The sequence below is a fragment of the Camelus ferus genome, chromosome 11 (genome assembly GCF_009834535.1).
Source record: "Camelus ferus isolate YT-003-E chromosome 11, BCGSAC_Cfer_1.0, whole genome shotgun sequence".
Classification (NCBI taxonomy): domain Eukaryota; kingdom Metazoa; phylum Chordata; class Mammalia; order Artiodactyla; family Camelidae; genus Camelus; species Camelus ferus.
In genome coordinates, this window is record NC_045706.1 from 15,126,817 (window position 1) to 15,134,460 (window position 7,644).

Sequence of the window (7,644 nt, forward strand, 5' to 3'; positions counted from 1 at the left end):
TGTGTCAGCTCTAGGGGCAGCTGAAAGTCCTGGCTGTGTATGGCAGGCTAATGATTTGAGGGTGATGGGTCTAGCCTTTCCCTGTGTCAAGGCAGATTCTGGAAGGAAAGCTGCCATATCCTGGTTGTCTTTGGGATCTACTCAAGTCTCTGGCAGTGCTGAGAACAGAGCAGACACCCAATATGTACTTGTTGCATGAAGTTATTACCTTGAGTTAGTGGTAAGAAAACTGAGGTAGATGTTTCAGAGTAGTATTTGGCCTCAGCAGGTAGGCGGTCTCTTGCCTTTCTGCCTCCCTCCTCTTCCCACACCGATTCTGAAGGTGAATTTCGGGGCTCACAGACATGGACTGGAAATGGCTCTACTTCTGACCTGAAATAAAAACCCCAATCTAAAAATGACTGAAATCTATAAGGAGTCTTCAAAGGAAGTCAAACTCTTCCTGAGCAAATCGTATCGTTTAATCTGTTAATTATTAAAAGAAATAGTTTTGAGGGGTGATTGGAGGCAAGGGTTCCCAAATAGATGTAAACCTTTGGTGCCAAGAAATGGCACGGGAGTGATTTCGTTGTGCTGCTGGATAGCAGAAGCACCAACAGTCTCAACAGGACTCAAAGCACAGGGGAGCCTCAAAGAGGCCCTGGCAGTCAGCTTCCCCTCTGGTTCTCATGTTTCATAGCAGGGGAACTGAGATGCAGAGAGAGTAAGTGACTTGCTTTTTTGGCAATACATTGTAACCATTTTCAAGGATTTATGATGCAAACATAAGTTACTTTGGGCCCAAGTTTGATAATATGAAGTCTCACTGGCAAAAGCAACTCAGACGCAAAGGAAAACCTCAGTGATCTGACATTTATTCAGCTCAGAAGAAGGCCAAATATGTAAGTTAGCGAGAGCGTGCAGTCTAAACCTGAGAGAAGCGCTTGTCACTGGGAAGTATCGAGCGGAGGGCACGAAGCTATGACCCTGGGGCCGAGTGGCAGTGAAGAAAAAAGGCTTAAGATCAACCGGAAACTATGAAGTCCATTTTTATTTAGTGTAAATGTAATATAGCATGAAGAGTTCCCATAACCTTCGGGGAGGCCTAGGTTTGAGTCCTTCTGACCACCCTCTAGTGAAGAGCTTCTCAGCCTTGGCACCATTGACATTTCAGGATGGGTGACTCTTTGTGGGGGGCTGCCCTGTGCACTGTAGGATGGTTAGCAGTGTCCCTGGTCTCTGCCCCACTGGGTGCCAGCAGCACAACTGAAACTGTCCCCAGACATTGCCAGATGTCCCCTGGGTGGCAAAGTTGCCCCTGGCTGAGCACCAATCCTGTAGTGGAGTGGTTACTTATAGGTGTGGTAGAATGAAAAACTTACCAGTGGGACGGTGCCCAACATCATTACTCATGAGGGAAACGCAAACTAAAACTATAGCCGCCTACAAAAGAGGCTCTATTAAAAAAAAAAACAAGAAAACAAGAAAACAAGAATACCAAGTACTGGCAAAGATGCACAGAAACTGGAGGTTGTATACACCACTGGTGGGGAGGCAAAATAGTGCCACTTTGGAATACAGTTTGGCAGTTTCTTCTAAAATGAAACATACACTTATTATATGAGCCAGTGGTCCCACTCCTAAGTGTTTCTGCAAGTAAAATGAATACCTAACGCTCACACAAAAACCTGTATGTGAATAGTGATAGCAGCTTTACTTGTAATTGCCAAAAAAGTAGAAACAACCCAAATGTCCTTGAACTTTTGTATGGATAAGCGCTCTGGACCATCTATACAGTGGAATACCACTGAGCAACAAAAACCAATGAACCGCTGATACATGCAACAACATGGGTGAATCACAGATAAGTTATGCTAAGTGAGAGAAGCCAGGCTCTCAAGCTACAGGATGTGTGATTCCATTTATAGACACCCTGAGAAAGGCAAAATTGTAGGGACAGAAACTAGGTTGTGGTTACCAGAAGCTGGAGGGCCCAGGGGGATTTTTTTTTTTTGGGGTGATGAGACTCTTTGATGTCTTGATGTGGTTGTGGTTACACGGTTGCACGCATCTGTCAAAACTCGCAAGACTATCTACTAAAAAGGGTCAATTTTCCTGCATGTAATACATACATTCTACTGTATGTATTAATTTTAAAACAGGTAAAAAATGTGCCCGTGTCACCAGAACGAAGTGAGCTAAAAGAAATACAGTTCTTAATCTTTTCTAAGCTGAAAACTCACACCATTCTTAGTAAACCAGGCAGAAGACAAACAGCAAAATTTTGTCTCCCTAGCAAACGTCCAGACGTTGCAATGTACTATCCCCCAGGTACACCAGTTGTCCTGGACACTAGCTAGCACATAGGAAAGAGGCAGTCCCTGTCCTGCATGTAAAACAAACATTCGGTACCAAGCTACAGCTCACTAACTGGCCTCAGGCACGTCTGGGTCCTTTCTGGTTTTGCTTTATATGTCTTTGTTCACACATTTCTCCTTGGAAGAAAGAACGCCCTTGTCTCTCTTCATTTCAATGCTGTATTTCCCAAGCCCCACCTCTTTACTGAGATCATTTAAAAAATATCGTAGGCTGAAGCTTTCTCCCCCTTTCTTGAACTCCTGCAGTATTTATTGCCTGCATGGTTGAGTGGACATTTCCCATACCTTTCTCCTTACGCCTATTTATTTTTTCATTCTGTGCAAATATAGGCACACCCTGCAGACACATGCTATTAGAGATGCCTCTGGGGTAGGAACTGTATCTTACACTTCTTTGTATTGTGGGGGTCCTGAGCAGGTGTTTAATGATGATGATGATGGCGATGATCATATCAAAGCACTGGTTGGTCTGGTCCTTTTCTGAATTTAAGGATATGCTTTTGCCTACATTAGGGGTTTTCAAAAGGCCAGATTTGGCTGGGAGAAGGACTGGAAAGTCGATCCAGAGGGACAGAAGGAGAGTATCCAGCTTTAATCACCTCAGTGTGAGAAAGTTATGCAGATGAGAAATCAAGAATTTTAATTGGTAAATTTACTCATCTTGAGATAAGAGAGTGTGCTTCGAGCCCTACTAAGCCAACTTTAGGGCTGGGATTACTGTTCCCCAGAGGAAATATTTTAGCCTGTATCTCCCACTGAGCTGCCAAGAATAATGATTTTAGGTGCAAGACTAAAAACATCTTCCAGAAGGCTGTCTTCAAGGTCAAGGGGACCATCTGGAGCTGAAATGAGAGATCCACTGACAGGCAGGGAAGGGCTGAGTGAGGCGGAGCTCACTGGGGGATCCCTGGCATCTGTTCCCCCATGTTTGAAACTCCTCCCCTTATCCTTACTGTTCTCCATGTTATTTTCTTAAAGATGAAAATACAAACATGACTAAAACAAACTGTCGTGAGAGAAGTTTTAATATAGTAATATAGTAAAGAAAGAAAGTCCACCAAGGGTCAAGACTTCTGTCACACTGGACAGTCTAGAAGATAGCAACATGTGACCTAGGCTGTTGAGGCAAAAAACCCAAAAGGGTTGTTCTTGGGAAGAACCTTATAGAGGGACAGGTAAAAGATCCAGTCAAAGCCTAGCAGTGAGCTTGGTCCAAAGGGTCTCTGGTTCCCCTTGTCCTTGACTTCAGTTTCAGGTGGGCATGTGAGGCTGGAAATATCGAGGAGGTTGCGTTCAGGTGTGTATGGTCAGGCCATTCAAGATGGCTGTTCTCTTGCTCTTTGTCCATTCCCTGCTCGATTGGTCTCTGCTTCACTCACATGACTATACAATCCTCTTAATTAGAGGGCTTAATTCGTCCCTGGTAACTGATGAGCCCACCTGACATCAATTCCCCTATCAATGGCAGCCTCCTTCCCCTTGGCTAGCGAAGACTGCTGCTACGTCCTGCCCACGGTCTGCTGCGCACGGTGGGGAGTGCTTCCAGGACCCTTTGGGTAAGATCTCCTGTCCAAGAATCCATGGATGTCTCTGTTGCTGCCTCTGGGCACTTTCTTCTGTCTCAAGCCTGGGCAATCACAAAGCTTGCAGGTCTGTGGGGTGGAGGCCAACAAGGTGTTTTTCCCAGCAAGCCAAAGATAAGAAAAACTCAACTCAAACTGTGAGCAGCCCTCTCCCCCTCTCTAAGCTCCTCTGCCGCAAGCCAGGGTAGATAGAGCCCATGTGAAACCACTCATACATGGGAAATACCCTTCGGATTTCCAACAGGCGGCGTCTTGTCTTCGCTGGCTTTCACTGAAACCCCCATGGCTTTGGTCAGAAGTTCAGGGGAGAAATAAAAAGTAGATTTCAGAAGGAATTGCAGAATGCCACCTAGAAGGATGAGTTTAAATGCCTACAAATATTTATTTCAGCTCTCTCTGGTATAATTCCACAGAGGTCAAGTTTATCAAACCTCTGGAGTCTTCTTCGCTCCAAAGCGGATGACATGCTGGAGAAGTTTTCTTGAAGCAAGAAGTTCCAGCTCTCACACAATTTGAGAATGATAAAGTCACACGCTGGAATTCAAGCTCGCAGAGCCCACATTTACTAGTTACTAACAGATAATAACGCTGGAAGGATTGTGGCTTGAAAGAACATGTTTTGGAAATTATGTAAGTATGTATATTTATACAATGGATTATGAAAACCCTTTAAAAACAAACTTGGGTATTTACATCACAGACCTTCAGACTCCGAAAAATTTGTTCTGCTCTATTATGTCAACTTCCATTCACGAGCATGAGGTCTTTTAAAAAATATTGCCTTGCCATGAAATAATGAGAGAAAAACCACAAGAAAAATAAGGCTAATGACCCCTCCCTCCAGACCACTACTCTGCATAATTAGGGTAGAAAAAGGATATCTGTCAGCGTAGGGAAATTACAAACTGTGACAAGAAATAAGGATGGAAAATTGAAGCAAGCCATAACATAAGTAAACTGAAACTCCATAAAAAGGGAAGAACATAAGTATTTACTTTTTCCTCCTTTAATAAACTTTGTGGGACGAGGGATGGAATGATTTAATTCTGGGAGGGGAAAAAACGTGCTTTTCATCTTCAAAGCACTTTCATTTGAATAAAATAGCTCTGTGAAATTAAAAAATAACCTATCTAGTCTGATTAGTACTCATTGCAATTTTCTACAATGCTGTGCTTTTTAATTTGATAGATCAGAGATCCTCATGGTACCCTTGGAGGCGCAACTGAGTGATTTTAATAATTATCACTTTAACCTTTCATAATCTAGTAGGAACATCTGCTGATGGGAGTCATTCTTCTTTCTTTTCTCTTTTTAAAAATAGTTCTCTAAGCTAGTGGTCACTGGGACTGTAAAAGATGTGGAATTCCGGATCTCAAAGCAGAATGGCTGGAAAACAGCAAATTGTAGATCAATATCAATAATATGATGCCTGTAACATTTAAAAAGTAACAAGACAGGGTGTGGGGCGGGTATAGCTCAGTGGTAGAGCCCACGCTTAGCATGCATGAGGTGCTGGGTTCAATCCCCAGTGCCTCCGTTAAAATAAGTAAATAAGTAAACCTAATTACCTCTCCACCCCCACAAAAAAAAATTTTTTTTTAAAGTAACAAGACAATATTCCATGATGCAGCTATGAAAAGATGCTTGCTAAATTCGTGATAGAGGTTGTTGCTATGGAGGGACTGGGGAGGATGGTCCTGGGCAGGAAACCAAGGGGCTTCAACTTAATTTTTTAATTTTTAAAAGATCTTGAAATATAGCCAAATGTTGATATTAATAAATTCTAGTAGGTGGTGCTATATAGACAGCTGTTGCCAATTATCTTTACTTTCCTGGTTTTTTTTTAATCCTCCTGTTTAATGAAATGTAAAATTTTGAGGAAAAGGGGAAAGAAAAACCCTTGAACTCAGTTATGGATTTGCCAGCCGTCAGTGAAGCAGCTGGTAGGGGGAGGGGAAATAAATATAAAATCTGATGATAGAAAATCAAACCTGACTCTTTGTAGAAGGTCCTTCTGTTTAATTCTTGGACGAGCATGAGTCTGACTCACCCAAATCGAAGCCTCCGAATCTGCTGCTGGTAACATCCAGTTGCACCTCCATGGACCCAGTTTTCCCTTTCATTGCTCTTGAACCACCCTCCCCTTTCTGGAATCCCATCTCCACGTGTTTTTGGCAGAATCAACATAACAGCTCGGAGTAAAAAATATGTTTTACTGCACTACCATATGAGATCTGGGAACACAGACTAAACACACCAAGGTAGTTACAGGTAAGATTCTGCCTCATTTAATCAATTCATCTTTATTCAGTTGAACTTGCTAATCAGGTGTTTATTCCCACATCAGATTTCTCTCTCCTGCTTCTGTCTGTAGCTGGAGTCAGGACTCTTAATTCTGTTGGTCACTGAGCAGGTGGGAGTGTCCTGTCTGGCAAGACCTTATACCAAGCGATTATCAGGCACTCCGGTCTCCTGCTCCCCACGATCGACCTGCCTTAGCTTCCCCATTTTCTGAGCATGTGTATCTTAGGACACTCTCAGCTACTGCCCTTGGTTTTTCGTTCTGTTGTGCTTCTGCCAGTTCATATATTCTGTTCTGGTCGGTTTTTCAAGCCCTTCGATTTGAAACAACTCATCCTGTTTCATGGGTGGCTGGTAAGGGATTTTTCAAACTTGCATTTATTTAAGGGGGATTTATAAAAAATCGACAAACATGCTGGAATTTTCAGAAGTATAGATGTTTCTATAGAGAAAAGAAAAATAGAAATACAGAGGAATAGATACTGTAGCTATTGGGGTGACCAAAAAAATTGGCTTCTAGTTCAACCTATTAGCAATCCGCTTTAATCTCTCTTTAAAATAGTTTCCTTTCCCCTACTTTTCCTTGGGTTTGTTCAAGTATTCGCGTAGTGCGGTTGGTGCACCACTAGTATAAAGGAGGGTAGGCCTTGGGACCCGACCAACCTGGATTCAAGCTCTGCTCACTTAGTCTCTGGGTCTCAGTTTCCTCATCTGGAAGATGGAGATCATAGTGTTGGCATGTTTCTTTAAGTATGAGATTGAAAAAAAATATATACTCGCAAACTTACCAACCTATCACTCAGAACCCATCCATGCCACCCAGTGTAAATAAATCACCACTGAGATGATGTTCGTACTGAGCTGCCCTAATGGGACAGGGGCATGCAAGACGTATCTCTGGAACTCCAGCTCAGCTGCTCTGGAAAACAGACTTCTTTAGAAATGAGCAATTCCAGCATGAGATTGGTATTTGCACTGGATGACTCTTAAGGTCCTTTCCACTGTGGGATTCGTAATTCTATGAATATCAGTTGTTTTCTAGAATGAAGTTAACATGTCAAGTTATATTTGCACCCATTTATACAGAGTCACCAGACTTGACATAAGTTCTAGTTAGTTTACCTACTTGTTTAAGAAAAAAAAAAACCAGGTCTTGCAGCAACAGGGGTTGGACTGCTTCATGGAAAAACTTATCTGCAGCACTACAAACTGAAAAAGGAATTTAGAAGACCTCTGTGTACGGTCCTCTCCCAGCCATACTGATTTTCTCATCTTCAAAGTCTGCTGTTGGCTGTAAAATTGGCTGTAAAGTTTATCAAGTATTCTCTCTAGGAGATCTTGAGAATCCTTTCTGTGGCACCAGGGTTCCCAGCAGATACATTTCAGGTGAAGGAAGGGGTGGG